The 20,768-nt window shown below is 36.4% G+C and overlaps 1 protein-coding gene across 13 annotated transcripts in view; it reads right to left on the reverse strand.

Moving 5' to 3' along the window:
• Positions 1-20,768, reverse strand: part of LOC105229801 (platelet binding protein GspB) — a 453,756-nt gene that overhangs the window by 374,451 nt on the left and 58,537 nt on the right. For all 13 annotated transcript variants that reach the window (XM_049454139.1, XM_049454128.1, XM_049454127.1 and 10 more), the window contains exon 3: positions 3,239-4,548. The gene's annotated coding sequence lies outside the window, so the exon portion shown is untranslated. The remainder of the gene's footprint in view (positions 1-3,238; positions 4,549-20,768) is intronic.

Genomic DNA, 20,768 nt, shown 5'->3' on the forward strand with positions numbered 1-20,768 from the left:
ACTGTGCGAAACGGTGTTTCGTTTTTTTCTACTCTTTTCGTTGTATTTGTATGACGATCATGCCCAGCATGCGAGCGCGAATGTGCAAAAGCGTAGTGTACATACATATGATTGTACAATATTTTTAAGTTTTTTGCATTTTCTATATTTGCATTTGTGTGCGTGCGCGTGCACTCAACATTTGCGCATTCTTTGCCGCATTAGTTACGGCGATCTGCTTTGCTGACGCGTTGCAAAATAGCGAAACGCTCGCCGCGAACTGTCGAACACGTCAGTGAATTGGATGAAAGGAAGACTCGGGGGTGTGATTGTTTGAGTGCTTGATGTTTCTAAGACGTTTTTAACCTTTTTAATAAGGTTCTCAATATAAAGTTTTTCTTCGGTTTTATTTTTCGCATTAAGAGTAATTTAGGTGAGGCAATTCAACTAAGTTCAGGTCAATTTGCATAGATAATTAAGTGGTAAATTGAGATTCAAGTTAACTTCAACAATTAGATATTCATTAATTTGAAATAAATTCTCTGAGAAGGTTTTGCTCATAAAAACATCCACACGAAAAATTGGTTAACTTCAGTTAATTAACTAATTTAATACTAAGCCTAACATTGTCACTAGATACCATATTAGTTATGGAATGGAGCATCTCTTGTGCACTTGTCCCGCAATGACAAGACTACGCTGTAAGCATCTGGAGTTCCCACGGTGTGCTACACTGGAGGAGGTATCGACAGTGAGGCCGCAGAGTCTGTTAAAACTTCCGTCAAACACAGGCATCCTAAAAGATGACTACTTCTCTTGGACCTATGAACTGAACTCCAACTTGTAGATAACTAAACTGGTTTATGCGTGGCTTATTGGTCCACCAGATTAACCTAGCAGCAGCTCGGATTCCATAGATCGTAACCATACATTTTCCCATAACGGAATTATGACTATAATGACCCAGTAGGAAAAACTTAAGCTCATGCTATTCACTGATCTAAACAGGCTCATATTGCTGAGGAGTTAGTTCGTGGCCAATTAATTTTAGGTCAATTTTTATAGTATAACGACAGTTTAAGTCCCTAGATTGGACCCAATATAGTCCATTTACGTATAATAACTGATAGCCCTAGTATTTGTGCCCTATGATAGCCCTAGTATGGACACCAAACCCAGAGCGGAATCGCAGGTGCCTTTTGAAGCTTACGAGCTGGTAAGGAAAAGCACCTTAGCACTGATATCAATATATTGGAATCTGGATAGGTCGACTATCCAGCGCTGCCCAGTGCTGGGCTGTCATCGGTCCGTGCATTGTCGCATGATCCTTGTGGCCCAAGGTCGATCGCAAGAGATTCAGTAAGCTCTTTACCATTGATTGGTAGCCTATTCTTAATTTTCGAGTTTCTAACAGATCATTGCGTATAGGTACATCCATTGTAAGGTTGACAATTTTGCCGTATTCCTGCTCTACAAACTTTATATAAGAAGACGAGGTAGAAGCATTTCAAAACTTCCTTTTTGACGCTCCAGCCACTGCTGGATCAAGGCTGAAACACTTGAGAGCTCACACTTTCACATATACCACTGTTCTATATCATGGCTTCATAAAGCACTTCAGTATAAATGTAGTTAAAAGGCGATCACCATTTTGAGAGTCGAAAATCGAACCTAACCTAACCGAACCGAATCTCGTTTAAGCTAACGTCAGATGCAAGAGTTCTTTCTATATTATGGTTTCATAAAGGACTTCAGTGTAATATACTCCAAGTGCGATCCCCATTTTGAGAATCAGATGTCGAACTTTATCTAACTGAACAGAATTTCGTATGAAACTAATCTCTTAGGTAGTCCTCCTAACCTCTTAGGTAAACGTCTTATCCTAGAGAAATAACTCCTTTCTTTGACCTATCTTAAGATTGACCGACGACAACAACTACCTAAAAGACAGTACGCCGGCTATTGATATGCCTGTTCATGTGATAGAGTGCTAAGTTTAGACGTGCTGAAATGGGCACCAAAGACGATGAACTCTGTGGACGCACAAAACAGGTTGTTACCGAATAAAACATTAAAAGTCACCAAAATATTTTAGATGACCATATTTGGATAACTTTAAAGACATCAACTGAATGTCTACATCATATCATATGGGAATATTTTGGTATGAGACTATGTAAAGACGCGTGGATAAACGTAAAAGTCGGCTGGCAAGGTTATGATGTCTGTGCTTTGGGGTCCAAGAATTGGGCTTCGAATTGCTTTTGCAGCCATCGTATTCTCTAGATCTGGCTTTAGGTTTTTAAAATTCATTGGCAGAATTTTTAAGACTTTAAAACGAACTTGAACAATGATTCGATATCGCATATTTTGGGTAGTATCTTTGTTTTGATAATACTATCTTATTTCAAGCTCAAGGCTGTGTTTGGACTAAATAAAGAGTACTTTGACTTCAAGTACCTTAGAAGCTAGCATTCAAGTACCTCCAAGGCTTATTATTTGAAACTTATTTAGAAAGTTCTATTAAATATTGTCACCTAGAATTTTAAAAAAATTGTTTTGCCCCGTTTATTTTCCTACAGGGGCTCTATAACGAACGCAGCACGCAAACAAACCGCTATGCGCCTTCGCCATCACCTTTAAGGGTGTGTGTGTGATATAATTGCAGTTGGCAAAATTAGCCAACGCAATCATTATGTACCCAGTATCTGCGAATTGGCATCTTTCAAATTAAAAGACAACGCCAACAAACGCTAGAAAAACAAAAACAACAAACAAAATCGCATATGCTTGATAAGTAGTTTGGGGGGAGCAGCAGGTGTATGGAGCGAGGTACATATGTAAATGCGGTACGGCAAAACAGCCGCAAGTCGTTAGGGAGACAGACAATCAATGAAGTGATTGACAGCGCACCGAAGGTAGGCTAACGGTGCCGGAGGTGGTGCAGCAAGCGCTGGCTCATTAGATGCAATATAAAGGTGTGTTTTGCAAACTTGCGCTCAACATTTTGCAAGTTTTGCATTTTTTGCATGTTTCTATATTTCAAAATTATTATTTTTAACTTTCGAAATTTTTGTTTGATATTTTTGCAAGACCGTTTTCAATGCCACAAAATATCGCATTCACTGTAGAACGCAGCTGGTTTGCAAAGCGGAAGTGACTACGCGCACTTGCAAGCAGCAGTTGCAGTGCCAATTTTAGCCATTTGCAGAAATAAATAATTTAATAAAATTTTGGTGAAAATATTTCGGTGACTCACCTTAAACTAAAACACTCGCCAGTCGGGCGTTACCCGTCCAGCAATCCATAAGATAAAAATTTTGCTTGGCCGTGTTGCCGGTTTTTTGTTGTTGCTGTGTTGCTTTTGTTGTAGTTGGCTGTAAGATGTAACCGTTACGCTGCGCCGTTGTTATTGCTGTTGTTATGATTTGTTCGAAACTGTTGTTTTATATATATTTTTTTACACAAGACAAATAATTTGTTGCACGAAATTTTGTTTGCTCTTTTTTTGTAATGAGAACACACCTGCTTTTTCACTTTTTTATATAAAATAACAACGGTTTTATTTAAAATTAGTTTAAATTTTTACTGGTTTTCATTTGCACAAAAATGTAAGCACGAGCTTTCATAAATACACAGTTTGTGAGAAAAAAGAAACAAAAACTGCAGGAAAGAACTGCATGTGACATATATACGAGTGTGTGAGAGAGAGAGCACAAGATACATACATACGTTTTTTAAGCAACTTTAGCAAGGCTTTCAAAACTCATGCGATTTTGAATTGGAACGCGCTTTCGACTTTAGAAAGTTTTTGTGATTTTTTTGTTTCGAAAACGAACTTTCACTTTTTTAATAAAAAGATAATATGAAATGAGCTTTTGATATGAAACAAGCTTTCATCAATCCAGTTTCACTATTAAGACCTTTAACATCAAATGAGTTGTCACACTATATAAGCTTTTGCTTTAAATAAGCTTTTACTTCAAAAGAGCTTTCACTTTAAACGAGCTTTCATTTTAAAAGAGCTTTTACTTTACAGGAGCTTTCAATTTAAATGAGCTTTAATTTCAAACGAGCTTTCACTTCAAATGAGCTTTCGTCAAAAGCTTTCACAAAAAAATTATTTTATTGCCAAAAGTCTGTAACTGAGAAGGACTTTCACTTTAAATTTGCTGATTTTTGTATATTTCGTAAAATACGCGCTTTCACTTTGGTTGATTAAATTTTTCGTTAATGCCGAGAAGTAAAATTTTTCATAGCCACTTTTTATGCTTTAAATATTTTTAAGTCCGTTGAGAGTTTTATCAAATTTTTTTATAATTGTAATTTGTTTTTTTCATTAACAGTTTTTAGACATTTTTAGTTATTTTTACGCTTAACGGTTTATGTTGCCGCAGTTGTGTTTCGAGTATGTTGTGAAGAAGGAAAGAGGCCAAAGTTGTTTCTGTTTTTACCGAAAGTTGAATGCTTGTTTATTTGTGTGATGTGTTTGCTGTTTCACTTTGAAATGTTTGGACGTTGAGTTTAAATTTGGAATTTTGACTTTTTTCGGGGTTTAGTATGAATTTTCTGGAAATAAAAGAGAAAAATGGAAAAGGTTAATTTAATTCGTTTGAAATATCAATAAAATGAAAAATAAAATCATTTTGAATACATATTGCAGTATAAAGATTGTATAAAAATATTTATAAAATCGATACAAATTTTTTTTTTATCAAAAAATGAGCTTTTTTAAATAGAGCGCCATAGTTTTCAAATTTCTATTTAATTTGTTTTAATTTTTAAGCACATAAAATACTTTTGATTACACTTTTTTATTTAAAATCACTTATTTTCCGCAAAATGAGCCAAACCACACGCAGCTTAAATCTCCGCTTTGGTAGCTTTCATCTTAATTTTACTTTCCGTCAGTTTTTCTGTGGCATACAATAGTTTAAATGCAAAATTTAAGATGCTCACTATCAAATATATCAAAAATAATACTAAATAATGTTCAAAAATGAGCTTTTTTATATAATTAATCATAATTATAAATTTTGGACTTAATTTGTTTTCAATTTTAAAGCATATAAAGTACTTTCAAATATTTTTTTGCATTGTAAAACACTTTAAAATCATTAATTTCCTCTAAAACATGTCCAACTAACTCTCTTCTTAAAGCTCCGCTCTCGTAGCTTTCACTTTAATTTCACTTGCCGCCAGCTTTTCTGTGGCATAAAATATTTTTTTACTTTAAAATCATAAATTTACTATAAAACGTGCCCAATTCCCACGCAGCTTTAAGCTCCGCTATCGAAGCTTTCATCTTAATTTCATTTGCCATCAACTTTTCTGTGTCAAACAATATTTTTTACCTTAAAATCATTAATTTGCTCTAAAACGTGCCAACCCACTCGCAGCTTAAAGCTCACTTTCGAAGCTTTCGTTTTAATTTCACTTGCCGCCAACTTTTCTGTGGCATACAACATTTTTTACTTTAAAATCGCGAATTTGCTCTAAAACGTACCCAACCCACTCGCAGCTTAAAGCTCCGCTCTCGTAGCTTTCATTTTAATTTCACTTGCCGCCAACTTTTCCGCAGCATACAATATTTTTAATGCAGAATTTAAGATGTTTACTTTCAATTGGCATTTAAAACTGCCATACTTAAACGCGCAGCACCGCCAACCGCCTGCCGCGCCCGGCGCTTGGCGGCGCTTCGCTTAATTCACGTGAATAGCGCGCGCAAATATTTCACAAAGTTCAAGTTTATGTTGCGCTCTACTCACACAAAAGCCAACAATAACAACTGAAAGTGTGCACTAACATAGTTGCCGGCGCTTTGGCGGTGGGCGGTGGGCGCGGTGTGTGCATGCAGTTAGGGGGCGGTGTACGCGAGTGTTTTGTGTTGCAAGCGCAGCAGCATTCATTCAGACGACCGCAGAAGCACAACTTCCAAACACTGAGCTAACCATGTCATCAACCTCGTTGATGCAACAAAAAGTTGAAAGAATAGCTAAAAGCACATTGAGCGCCACCACCACCAAATGGAAGTGCGGCAGGTGAGTAGGAGGGTGGTGAGCAAGCGCAATGCAATGTCAGCGGTGAAAAGTTAGAAAGAGTAAGTGAGCGAGAACGGAAGAAAAGCCGGAAAAAGTTTTTAAGTTTGTTTAGTTTAATGTGCGGCAGCAAGTGCATAGTAATTTCGCTGTGTATGTGTGTGTGCGTGTATGGCTGAGTGGGGATGTGTTTAATCTTGCTATCTGTGTGAATGGCGCAAAGTGCATGAATGATTCTCAGCACTACACGGCGCTTAGTCGTAAGCTATCTCTGTTTGTATGTATGCAGGTCTCTTTTTGTTCGTATGTATGTGTGCGTGGTGGCGCTTACTTTTGCATTTGTATTTGTAATGCCAGCACAATGTGCGCATGCATAGCGCAATTGCATAGAAGTCAATTGAAAAGTTACTTTTGCAACATTGAAGCATTTATTGTTGGCATAGAGAGGCATAGAGATACAAGTGCAGCATCCTTGTGCAACATGTTGCTGGTTGCCAGTATATAGTGTACAAACAAAAATGTTGCATTTATATACATATGTATGCACACATTTATATACATATGTATGTATGCTTCAAATGAAAAATGCAGCAGTGAGCGCAACTAACTATGTATGTATATAACGGTAATATGAAGACTTGCCACAACCTTCATACACATATACATATGTATATGTGGAAGCATCCTTGAAAAACTTTTCAACACACATACATACACATACATGTATAAGTATGCATTCCCGCGTCCGCTTCATAACAGCACGTCTTTGTTGTTATTGTTGTTGTTCGTTGCTCTAGTTGCCAACACTATAATTTTCTTTGTTGTTGTCTGAACCACTATTACCTGCCTGTTGTGAAAACTTTCACTATTTTAATTGCCATTTTATTGCATTCCACAAACTATATGGCAACAGTAGCCGCAAACAGGTGAGAAAATACAAAAACAACAAATCATATGCAACTTTGCAACACATCTTTAAAATAATGCCACATTTAATTATTACAAGTCTTTTCATATGAATAGTTATTTATAATAACAAATTACACGCAATTATTTAAGCATAAATTATTTTAGAGCGTTGCCACTTAACTCAAAATTACACAAAAATTTGTTTATTTTAGTATTATTCGTGTATACACATATGCAATAGCCAAAAACTAATTAAATAATAAAAATTTTCGAAAACGGAGTTGCCACATGTATGAAATTTTTTTTTTCGTCTTGAAAAAGTTTACGCAATGCTTTGAGTGGTAAGTTATGGAAACTTAATTAAATAAATAAAACAATTGAAAACAGAGTTGCCACATGTATAAAAAAATTTTCGTCCTAAAAATATTACGCAATGTCTGAAATGGTAAGTTATGGAAATATAATGTGCTGAAATGAGGTTTCAAAGAATTAAAAAAAAAAATCAGGTTAAAAAAATCAAAAAAGTTGGATAAAAAAGTTGCCACCTGACATTATTATTAAATAAATTTAAGTGCATTACACAAGACTAACTTTTCAAATATAATTACTAATCTGACGATTTATTGCAGTTTTGTAGTTTAAAAGCTGTAAAGCTCAAATGAAAGCTTTCACAACAAGCTTACATTCTGGCGAATTTCATATTAAATGTTTTGGTACTAAAAGCTTTTGTATTTAAAAACTCACTTCTTAACCCGTGTACGAAGATATTTCGCAAATATTCAGCGAAGAACAGTGAAAGCTCTTATTGGAAAGCTTTATCTTTCAGTACTCTCAAAATATTAAAAAACAAGGTCAAATCATCGCCGAAGAGGGGAGAAATTTGGCACTTCTGCTTTAAGAAAAAATCATTTAACGACGAATATGCAAACAGGTAAGTCTAACAACTTTCAGAGCTTTCAGAAAGCTTTTAAAGAAAACATCTTAAGAACATTTGTACCAGTTCAATTATATTTTTTGGTTTTGAAACGCCTACTTCTTAACTATTAAGTGAAGCGTTCTTGAAATTTCAGCTCAAAAATAATGAAAGCTTTTATTAAAAAGCTTTTTGTTTCAATATTTTCGAAATTTTATGAAATAAAGTCAAATCACTGTTTAAAACTAATAAAAATTTTCACCGCTGCTTAAAAGCTCTCAAGCTTTCATTTCAAAATGTAAAGCTTAAAGGCTCATTTAAAAAATAAATATGTAAACAGGCGTGTCTAACAATATTTTTTTTTGCTTTTGGTATTAAACTTTTTTGAATAAAATATAGCATATACTTTTCTGATATTACGCAGAGCTTTCAGAAAGCTTCTAAACTAAAACGATTTTACAGCTTTTGTATCAGTTCGATTATATCTTCTGGTTTTAAAAAGCCTACTTCTTAAGCCAGTAAGAAAATCTTTCTTGAATATTCAGTGCAAAAATAGTGAAAGCTTTTATAAGAAAGCTCTTTGTTTCAATTATTCGAGATTTTATGAAAAAAGTCAAATCGTTGTTTAAAACTAATACAATTTCTCACCACTGCTTAAAAGCTCTTAAACTTTCATTTCAAAATGAATATTTTTTTTTTCTAGACTTATTACTCCCACCTTTTATCCAATCGTTTTGATTTACTTACATTACACCCAGCCATTCAGCAGAAACGTTTGTGGCTTTCAATAGAAAAGACGCACCCAAAGCAAAGGTAGTCTAGAGAGCTTCAAACGAACTACAAAGCAATACAGTTCTACTTATGTAGATCCACATAAATAAAATCAAGGCACGTTCCAAGTAATCTACATACACACACTAATCAAGTTTTGATTGACTACAAATCGGGCGTCTGACTGCATTGCGACGCATTGAGTGGCCGACGGAACGTCTTGGTCACATTGCGAAAGCGACTTGGCAGCCTTAGACGTCGTGTAAGAACCACAGGTGATTATGACAGCCAAGCGATACGAGGTGGCTTCGAAGTGGGGTAGTGAAAATGAGGTTTGCCAGCCAATGCCAATGCATTCGCAGACTATACGACAGACAAGTAGACAGCTGGGAGCAAGCAGGCTGGTCGGTCGGTTGATAAGCAGGTAAATGTATAAATAGAAATTACGATTGTGAGACGACGAGACGGCGCGGGATCCGCACCTGACATCTACATAAAATAAGCAATTGCCTCCTGTGAAATCGGCACCACAATGTACGAAATGGCGAAAACTATGCTTGCGAGACGACAACAACGCCAGGATAGACAACAAAGACATAACTTGCAACAACAGCTGCGACTCAGTTTCGAGTACGACTTTGAGTCTGAATATTCGACTGAGACAACCACGCCTGCGATGGTACACATAGCGGAGACATGCAGACGACGATTGTTTGCTAAGATAGATACCTCAACGTGTCTACAAATTGTCTGTATGTTAGGAAGTAGTGAGTTGCGGAAAGTTTGCGAGGAGGTAAGGGTATTGGCAGAAGAAACATATGGCACTGTGTAAGGTGTCAGAGGTCAACACATGTCGAATGCGCGCGCGAGTCGAGAAAATAGCAAGCTTGAAGGCAATAAGCAAGCAAGCAGAAAGGCGGATATGGTGGTAGGGAGGCACGCGTTCAATAAGAGTACGAAGATGCTGAAGCAATTTGATAGTGCCAGAAGCAGGCAAAGAAGTGCTTTTTATTTCTCGAGATATCTTCACAAAATTTTGCACAGATAATTTTTCAAGGCATTGCTACAATATTCGAAAAAAAAAAAATGTTCACATCAAACAACTATAGCATATAGCTGTCATACAAACTGGTTTATGAAAATCCAGCCTGTGTATGAAAAATTTGTATATTTATCAAGATATCTCCATGAAATTCAGTGTGGATAATTTGTCAAGACAAGGCAATAATCTCAGAAGAAATGGTTCAGATCGAGTAATTAAATCATATAGCTGTCATACAAATTGGCCGTTCAAAAACGAGTGTTTGTATGGAAAAGTTTTTTGTTTGACGAGATATCTTCACGAAATTTGGTATGGATTATTTTTCATGATAAAAAAATAATCTCAGAAGAAATTGTTTAGATCGGACCACTATAGTATATAGCTGTCATACAAATTGGCCGTTCAAAAACGAGTGTTTGTATGGAAAAGTTTGTTGTTTGACGAGATATCTTCACGAAATTTGGTACGGATTATTTTTCAAGATAAAGCAATAATCATAGGAAAAATAGTTCAGATCGAGTCAATAAAACATATAGCTGTCATACAAATTGGCCGTTCAAAAACGAGTATTTGTATGGAAAAGTTTTTTGTTTGACGAGATATCTTCACGAAATTCAGCGTAGATTATTTTTCAAGACAAAGCAATAATCGTAGGAAAAATGGTTCAGATCGAGTCAATAAAACATATAGCTGCCATACAAAATGGTAGCTCAAAAACAAACCCTTGTAAGAAAAACTTTTTTATTTGACAAGATTTCTTCACAAAATTTTGCACAAATTATTCTTCAAGTGATTGCTACAATATTCGAAAAAAATGTTCAGATCAAACAACTATAGCATATAGCTGTCATACAAACTGGTCGATAAAAAATGCTCAAACTTTCGATTTTCTTTTTGCTTTAAGTATTTTTGATTATTTTTTTTCATCATTCCTTAAATATTTTATGACATCGCGACTGTATCCACCTTAAAGCAGGAACTCGCATTAGTCCTGCCTTTCAATATTTAATTTATTTTTTTATTTATTTGCCTCTACTTTTGCTGCTTCAACATATTTTTCGTTTTTGTTTTTACTTTGTTTTCCTTTACAAACATTTTACTCCTACACATACATGCAGTGCCACCTACACCACCACACACCGCGCACCTCTGCGCCACAAACGCATTCGAAAGGAATATATTGTACGTAAAAATAGGAAAGCAGCAGTAACGGAGTAATGCCAAAGCAACAAACAAACAATCAAGAAAAAACGACAATAAAATAACAGCAAATCACAACAACTGCAATGAAGCCATGCAAAATGAAAACGAAAGCAAAAATATGTTGCATAGTGAAAATTGCATGGAATGCGCCATACGCTGCGACGCTGCGGCACGGAGCAGGTGGCTACAGAGCGGGCATGGTGGCAATGGCCAATTTAAATGTGTTGGTGGCGCAAAGTATGCGGCAGGATACGCGCATATCTGTGCAGCAACACATAAATTGGTGGGTGCCACGGAAGTCAGGCAGCACGTCAGCTAGTCTATGCGTCGGTGTGTACGTCAAAAAAGGTTGCAACGTCAAAGTTGCAGACACCAAACTGCGCTGTGGTGGATTTAAACACGGCAACGGCAGCGTGTGGCAGTGTGCGCTTGTTGCCATTGCGGCACTCAACGTGAGCGGAGTTGTTTTTTTACACACGTAAACACATATAAATGCCACATATATTGCAATTGTATGTATGTTTGTGTGTGTTTTTGCTTGACATTGCAACGTCATTGTGCAGCATGTGGCATATATGCATGTTGTGGGTGCAAGCTCGCGCGCGTGCAACTCGTGTGGGTGGAGGTGAATGCGCAGGTTGCACTGCCTGCTTGCTTTATGTTGCCCTTATCACACATACAACTGCGCTTGCAAACTCACACACACACATAGATATTTACAGTTAAAACGTCACGTCGTGGCACGTCGGTCTCGGCTTTACTTTTCCTTTTTCTTCATTTATTGTTAAATATTTGCAGTTAATTTCTTAGTTTTTATATTTTATACCGTTATCATCCCCTCGCCGCTTCCTTCATTTTGTGTCCAACGCGCTCGGCGCTTATTTATATGAGCAGCTATCGCCTCCTGTTTATCGTAGTATTTTTTATTGCTGTTGTTGCTTTCGTCGGCGTTATGGGTGCCGCTGCTGTTGTTTTTGTTGTTGCACAAACAATTGTTTTTTCAATTGCTGTTTTTGTTGCGCCTTTGGTAGTTTTCATTGTTACCAATTTCGTTGACGTTGTTGTTGTTATAAAAATTTCCACCGTCGTTACTGTTGTTCTTGTTGTGTCTAGCAGTCGGTTTTGTTATGTCGTTGAGGCAATTAGTTGTTAAGTTTTCATTCATTTAAGCAGTTTATGACTTGCAAAAACATTTGGTCTGCTTTCATTTGGTTTTTAAGCGCTCTACACAATATACTCTTAGTGGAAGTTATCGTGGAAGACATGATTTCATTTTTATATATAATAAGAAATTAGATTAATAACTTCTTGTAACTGAGTTTAAAATTAATGAAAAACTCATATAATATACACTTGCATATAACTTATTCATACGAGCTTTCACCGACGGTAAAATTTTCAAAAACTCGGTTGAGAATTGGTTGGCATACGAAGCAAACTAAAGAAATTTAAATTTTTTGCATATTTTTCTCTCACTCTTAACATCGCTTTACTCTCTGCTTTCAGCTTCTGCGAAGTATGGAAATAGCTGTAGCTTGTACAAATGGGTTTTCCAATAGGGACACTACAAAAGTGAACCGATAGGGACTGCGAACGACGACATATTTTTTCCCGCTCTTTTGGCACTTCTCCTCATTAAGGTTTGCTATTTCATAATGGAAAGACGTACGATCCAACAAAGAGTCTAAGTTATTAAAAGTTACTACCGAATTCGAAGTCAGTGGCCTCAACTTCAAGAGCGCTACGTCCAATTTATAGTAGTCATAATCGTCCTGTCAGATCAACAATTGAACGTCTAGATGAAAAATTTGAATCCAGAGACACAGTGCAAAATGTTCCAGTGATAGTGACACAAAAAAGTGCCCGAAGTGTCGGGAATATTGCTGTCGCTAGCACATCAATTGAGAAAGACCCAAATCAGTCTTTCACACCTCGTTCTCAAGCGTTGACCATCTCTGTGACCTCGCTGTGGCGAATTTTGCGAAAAGATCTTGGTCTACATCCACATACAGGAACAAACTGACGCAAGAACTGAAGCCGCTTGACCGCCAGAATCGTCGTAGGTTCGTAAATTGGGCTGAGCAACAACTTGAAAATGATCCGGTTTTACATCGAAAACTCATCTTCAGCGATGGAGCTCATTTCTGACTGAATGGCTTCGCCAATAAGCAAAATATGCATTATTGGCCAGATAGTTATCTACACGATGCCATGAATCACAATTGCATCCCGAAAAAATTATGGTTTGGTGCGGTTTATGAGCCGGCGGAGACATTGAGTCGTACTTCTTCCTTGATGATCAAGACCGGCACGTTACTGTGAATGGGATTCGCTACAATCAATCGCTCAATGATAACCGAACATTTTTTGCCCGAGTTAGATGATATAGACTTGGACAATATGTGGTTCCAACAGGACGGCGCCACAAGCGCTTAAAGTCTTACGGTGGAAGAGGATTTCAAGGCATGTCAAAACTAAACGGATTGGTCTTTCTGGAATGTGAAATTTCTTGACCGCCTTATTTCGGCGAAATCTATTTCCAGCAAACCAAAACCAAACTTGAAACGATCAAATTTTATTTCTGAAATATAAGTCGAGTTCTTAGTAATGTCACAACTACTAACTAATAACTCTAACGCACTTGAAGAAAAAACTGCCAGAAATTTTCCGAAAAGTAATCAAAGCACATTTCAAACCCAGAACCTTCTAGGACAGGATCTCACCTAAAGACGTCAAAAGCTTCAAGGACTAATAACTCCAAGTTACTTGCAGAAAAACTATACGAAACTTTTCGAAAAAATCAAAAAAGATTTCAAATCCACAATCCTCTTGGACAGGATCTCACCTAAAGATGCCAAAAGCTTCAAGGACTAGAGACTTCAACGTGTTTGGATAAAAACTACCCGAAAGTTTTCGAAAAGTAATCAAAACACATTTCAAACTCAAAACCCTCTAGAATAGGATCTCACCTAAGGATGCCAAAAGCTTCAAGGACTAATAACTTCAACTTCCTTGGAGAAAAATTACCCCAAAGTTTTCGAAACACATTTCAAACTCACAACCCTCCAGACAGAGAAGTAAGATCCGCAGTTAGTGCTAAAAGAGCGATTGAAATAGCAGCTTTAAATCTCTTTACTGAGCTTTATGCATGCTTTTATGTTAAAAAATTCTAAAAATGCTCGACCCGCACGACAGCGCTTCAAAATGATGAGCGTCCTTTCAAAAAATTATTTCTTACATTTTCACTTTATACCTCCAACAGCTGTTCCTGGGCCGCGTCTACGCGTTTATTGATTATTTTTCTACACCTTCAAGCGGTTCTTACATACTTTCGCCCGTTTGCTTTGTGCCTGCGCCGCATATAATTTGAATTTTTATTTTGGTTGTGTGTCCTTTTGCTACTGTTTCTACCTTTGTTGTTGTTGTTGTTTGCTTATTTCCATTAAACTTCATTCATTTTCACTTTTTTCGCACCCCACTCCGCTGTGAATACTTCAAAGCTATGCATGTTTGTGTGTGTGTTTGTGTGCTGCTTATTCCTTATTCTGCTGCAGCGCGTCATTCCTTATCGATCGCTGTCTGGCTGTCTGGTCATAAGTCTGGAAATGTATACTTTCGTTGTTACTGCGACTTCGGCTTGTTGCCGCTTGTCGCTTAACGCTGTTGTTGTTGCCGTTGCCATCGTCACCAGTGCAGTGTCGCATGCTTCACCAATTCCTCAACATTGCGCAGCGAGACGCCCGGTCGACCTTAACCCTGCAAACGACAACACCACATATACCCCTCCCTGCAACGCTCATCCATATGGCGCTACCCCTCATTACACACCGATGTCTCTCTCCATCTTAGCGCTGCGCTCCTTGCACCAAACCCACCTGCTCCTACTTCAATTCGGCATTTACGCGCACAGGCGTACCTGCCGACCCCGCTGCCTGTGTCGCGAAGAAAGAATTATGAGATGCAACGACAGCGCCGCAGCGTTAAAGCCCCAGCCGCCTGCCACAGCGACTCAAGTGCTAGTCAAGTGACGGCGACAGACAACCGACGCGTCTCCGCCGAGCCGAAAGAAAGCCAAAGTGTTGGCGACGGCGGTTGATGGTGGTGTTGGTAGTACGTACGGGTGCAGTGGTGGCATTGTTGATGACAACAAGTGCAGTGGCGTCGGCCAAGTTGCAGCTGAAGTCATTTGTGGCATGAACGCCGCGCCGCTGAATTGTCGCAAGGCGCGTACAACGCAGTCGAAACGAAACGAAATGATGTAAGCATAATGACCAGGAGTAGGGGAGTGCAGAAGTACTTTCGTTTTTATTTTTGCAGACCTTGCAAAAGAAAATAACTGTAAAAAATGCACAACAGCAACAAGAAAGCGAAGAAGGCAAGAAAGCATACACATCAAGCTACTTCATGCCGCAAGCAGGACAATGGTGTTGTTGCACCAGCAAGAAACGGCATTGCATTCCACGACATTTCGTTAACGGTAATTTTGTGTGTGGACACAACGGTGTGGCAAATGAAGACGCAATCAACGGTCTACCCGAGGAGTAGAGTGGAGATGGAGTGTTGTTAAAATGAAAATTGACGGAAATGCGTAAATGAAAGAAATATGGGTAGCAAATAGCGGTAAAAGGGTATGATGAATAAAATTGTAGATACAATTTGGAGTACATACTTTGGTGGAGAGTGTGTATCTAGTGAAGAGAAAAAATCATGAAATTCTTGGAACTTATAGACGATTTTTATACCCCGAATAGGTTAAGTTTGGCAATATACCTGTATATGTGAAAATGATCAACGTGACAAGAGGTCGGATCATGCCAGACCGTGGGTCCGTTCGTCAGTATTAACGCAGGTTAGTCCCTCACTTTTTGAGATACCGATCTTGAATGTTGTACGAATCTATTTGTTTCGAAGAGGTTCCTTATTTTTCGGAATCAAGATTATTTTTATTTGTCAAGATATCTTCACGAGATTTGGCATGGATAATATAAACATCGAACAAATTGTCCAGGTTGGATCACTATAAGATATAGCTGGGCTGAAACTGACTGATCAAAAACAAAATAAAATCAATATACCTTGACCCTATATGCGATAAGAAATGCACCTATGAAGGGTATTATAATTTCAGTTCTGCCGAAGTTGACTATTTTTCTTGTTCTACCATAAGTCGGCCAGTTAAAGCTGAAGTTATTTTTGAAGATTTTAGTTTTGCCTTTTCATTTTAGAGAGTCCTTTGATGTTAATCTACAAAAATATATAAATTTTTTTTTACAGACAATCCTTTGTCATGGATTCGTTTTCAGAATATTTCATAAATGCTTCGTCACTTTACTTCCCTCTTCTCTATCTCTCCACCTTTTTCCATCCTTAAACTACCCGCTCTCCTTCCTTATCTATCTCACCTTAACAAATCAATCTTTATACTCGTACTGCCCTCTCTCCTTTGTTTCTTTCTCACCTTAACTATTTAAACTGTAGTGGGAAAGAGTGGAAAAGAGTTGATCTACTAACAAGTACTGTTAAAAAGTTGAACCCTATGTAAGGTTCCTATAACATTAACCAGTGGAGAATTAAAAATTAATTCCTGGATCGAATTAAAAGTACATTTTTTTGTGAATGCTAGACAGTTTAGTGTTATAAAATATTACCGGAAATCAAACTTAGCTTAATGACTAAAATAGTTTAATTGATAACGAATGTAAAAATATGAATTTTACGAATTCTAGAAATTCTGATGATGGCAAAAGTAGGGTCTTAAGTTTCTGAACTTTATAAACGATAAATACAATTTATAAATTATTAACAAATCACTGCATAACTCCAAGTTTTAATTAATGGAGAAACACTTATTTTTGTTGCTCAAAGATTTTGTTGGACAATATTCAAGCGTATTTCATTAAAATATTACTATCTGAGAGAACTCATCAAGGGACATACATATGTTGGTTAAACTTATTATTCAACTGGCCATTGTATGTTGTATACATATGTACATACAGATATGTACGAGAAATCGAATCTAAAAATGTGTTCTATGTTTTAACTGCCCTTCAGTTCATTATATTCTAGGACAGATTCGTGTGAATTTTTTCTCTGAACACAAGGGATTTCAGAGCTCCAGTTTTTCGGAAAATATTATGTTTTGACCGATCAAAGATCGAATCACGGACCTTTAGCTGTTCAGTTCTGATTTTTCATCTTATAATTTCAAAAAGAAAATTCCATCTAATCAAATTTGACCCGGACTGACACATTTAAACTTGAATAGCAACCGGAGTCGACACAAAAACAAATTCCTATACTGTGCAACCTTTTTTATGTGAAGTAAAATGTAAAGTTTGATCTCCATATGTCCACGTGGTTCCGTATCGATACGTTCTCTTGTCACAAAGGATCACTGCTTTTTTCGGTATTAATAGGTCATATTATATACCCACCAAAGGTCGTATCTCATCTATTTTTCATCCAATAATTTCAACAACAAAATCCCATCTGATCAATTTTGACCCGGACTTGTCCATTTAAACTGGGGTGGCAAAGGGAATTTAAAAAAAAAAAATCTTACATTTGTGCAAATTGTTTAATATGAAGTGAAGTATGAAATTTGAACCGATAAAAAATTGAACAATTACTTCGCTTGGAACTTTGTGTTTCCAATGGCATTACGGCTAGGGAATCATTGAGCATATTGCAGAAATATTTTGAATAGCCTTCTTTTTCACAAACACAAGTATCCATTTAAAAAAAAAGAATTCATTGCAGGTCGTGAAGTAAAGCAAGTTTTCACCTCATCCAGCCATCATTGTTAATGACAATCGAAAAGCATCGAAACTTTTGCGTTAAAAGTGCTTGAAAATCCTCCCCTTAGCATCAGAGAGATAGCAGATGATATTAGCATCTCTTATGGGTCGATTCAGTACGTTTTGATTAATGTTTTGTACATAAAAAGTGTGAATGCTTGACTCGAATCAGAATACCAAAATCTGTTGCAAAAATGACATCGAGTAGAGGTCGCAAAAGAGATGTCTGACAATGGAGCTAAGTACTCTAAAATTCTTCAAACACATCACAACTACGAGACGAGACTTGTTAATATAACGTCGAAACTGTCCAACAATCTACCGAATGGCGCTTTAAAAATGAGCCGAAACTGAATAAATAAACATTCGCTAAAGTTGCTGAAGGCCATCCCAGTCAAGGCTTAAAGCAAGTGTATAGAGATAAGATTACCTTTAGCATACTTGCTAAGGAGTCTATTTTTAAGGCCCTTGAAGATTTGTATTAAAACACGAAAAAGCTTAGACTTTTCTTTGTCAATCCAGGTCAGATCAGACGGTTCAATTTCTGACATAAGCGTAGGTTGTTTCATTTAAAAGGCAAATGGATTAAATGCAGCGAGAAAAGGTTCAAAGGAATACAAAGACAAGACTATATTCCACTTCAGCAAAAAAAGTCTCTTCATCGTCGATGTTATACTTAGTAGGTTCTTTAAGGAACAAATATCAACTCTTTACACAAATATACCAACCACTCAAGTGTGTGTAGTGTGTGTGCAAAAATTATTGCCCAACCAAAATTTGGTAAAGGTGGCGCCACAGTTCAATTCCATGAAACTAGCTAACAAGGAAATAAATAACTTAATTTTCTCAAAATTTTTTCACAACTTCTTTAAATTTGCCAACGTTACTTGTTGTTAACTTGCAACTGTCAGCTAATATTGCCAACTTCTAATTGAATTGGTAAATATAATTACAAAGAATTGCAAATTAAATGCAGCACAGCAGCAGCCACAGAGCCAATCCCACAGTGGGTGTGCATGTGTCTAAGTGTGTGTGTGTGGTATCATTTGAAATTCAATAATGAATAATGCAAGTTTCTGAGAAAGAAGTGCCAAGCAGCAATACAAGATTGCAGAAAGCAAAAAAAATGCTACATATAATTGTTGTTGTTGCGCAAAAATGCACCATCAACCTTCTGCAGCGCGCACAGTAGCACTAACAACAGCAATAATAATAATAACGACAACAACAACAGTGACAATATGGAATGACAATGTGACAATAATACTTTGGCTGTTAACAATGCATTGCATATGTAATACAATCTGAGCGTTCTTGTAGTGCCAGCAAAATGCGCGGCGTTGTTGTAATCGTATCACCGGCACCAGAACCGGCACCGTGGCTGTATCAAGCGGCCAAGTGGTGAAGTGAAAAAATTTGCAAAGTGGTTTTCCAGGAATCGCGCGTCACCGAAAACCTTTCAAAACAATTAAGTTCGCTAAATGCATAAATACGCGCAAGCACACACACCTTTTCATATTACATACATACACACATATGCATGTTCACACATAAATAAAAGTAAATGAGCATAAATTATACAACGTGTGGAGCTTGCAGTGCGAGGCGAGGCGAGTCCACGGTTCACAAATGTCAAATGCAAAAAAAAAATCAACACCAATTTATAACAGTAATCTCGTAATCGGCAGCAACAACATAAGGGACAAATATTGAAGCTTGAAATTAAAATATCATAAGATATGCTTTGAGGCTTTTGCGGAATGAGATACTAAGAATTCTCAACAGCATCTGTGAGTGTAAACAAATCTGGAGATTACATATGTATATAAAGGTATATATAATATCTATGTATATCAGCATATACCCACGCATACACATACTTTATAAGCCTCGAACTTCCTTTGCTAAAGAAGCAACAAAGTTTGTAGTGCGTGGGATTTGTAACTGAGAATTGGAGATATAAATCTATGTGCGAAAGATTTCTACTTAGAGCTCGAGTGTATGTACATATTTCCAGCCCCGTTCATAGCCACAAAAATATATAAAAAAATAGCATGACAAAGATGAACTAAGAAAAAAATAAATTATGCGTTATAATTTTTCTAAGAGGCTCTCATTTCGAAACGCTTAAAATACATTTTTTTTAAATAGAGTTGCCACCTGACCAAAAAAATTTAATAAATTTTAGTTACTACAAAATTTTTCAGTTCGAAAGTAAGCTATTTGTAAAATACTTATGCAAAATATTTATAAAAAAATTATAAAGTTGCCACCTGTTTACAATACCATACATATAAACATTTTAAATGAGTACATTTTAACTTATAAATTTACATAATAAGTTTTGCTATTTTTAAGACCAAAAATAATTCCAATCCACTAAAATTTATTAAACAAAGTTGCCACATGACCAAAAGAATTAGGAACATTTTAGTTACTTAAACATATCTTAGCTAAAACAGAAACTTTTTGAAAAATACGTATGTACAATAACTTTTTATAAAAAAAAATATTATGAAGTTGCCACCTTTTCTTTATAATATCCACACAAATGCGCCTTTTTGAATTAATATAATAATATGGGTACTTTTCAAATTAAATTTTTTTAACTACTTGTAAAAAAAATATATTATCGAGTAGCCACCTTTTGACAATATAATAAATATCGGCGAGTTCTTAATTGTATACATTATACTACTTGTATTTATATTTAAAATATTGTTACTATTTTTGAAATTATAAAATAAATAATAATTAAATTAACGTTTTATTTTGAACAAGGTTGCCACGTAATAAAAAAATTTGATAAATTTCAAATTATAAAAATACTGTTTATCTCAAAAAGGAACTCTTTGGCTACAGCTTTAAGTACATAAGTAAAAAATTAATAATAAACAATATGTAGTTGCCACCTGCTTACGATTTCATTTACGGAAAAAAATGTTAAATTTATTAAATTTTTAATATCAGAAAATTAATACTAAAATGTTAGAAAAAATTTAGCAAACAAAATTCGGAACATGGCGGAGAGATCACTCTTAGACTGGCCCTTTGCGAAGCCAATCGAAAAACTCCTGTAATTGGATATTAGCTATCGGCAAAACGCTCTGATC

The sequence above is a fragment of the Bactrocera dorsalis genome, chromosome 4 (genome assembly GCF_023373825.1).
Source record: "Bactrocera dorsalis isolate Fly_Bdor chromosome 4, ASM2337382v1, whole genome shotgun sequence".
Classification (NCBI taxonomy): Eukaryota; Metazoa; Arthropoda; class Insecta; order Diptera; family Tephritidae; genus Bactrocera; species Bactrocera dorsalis.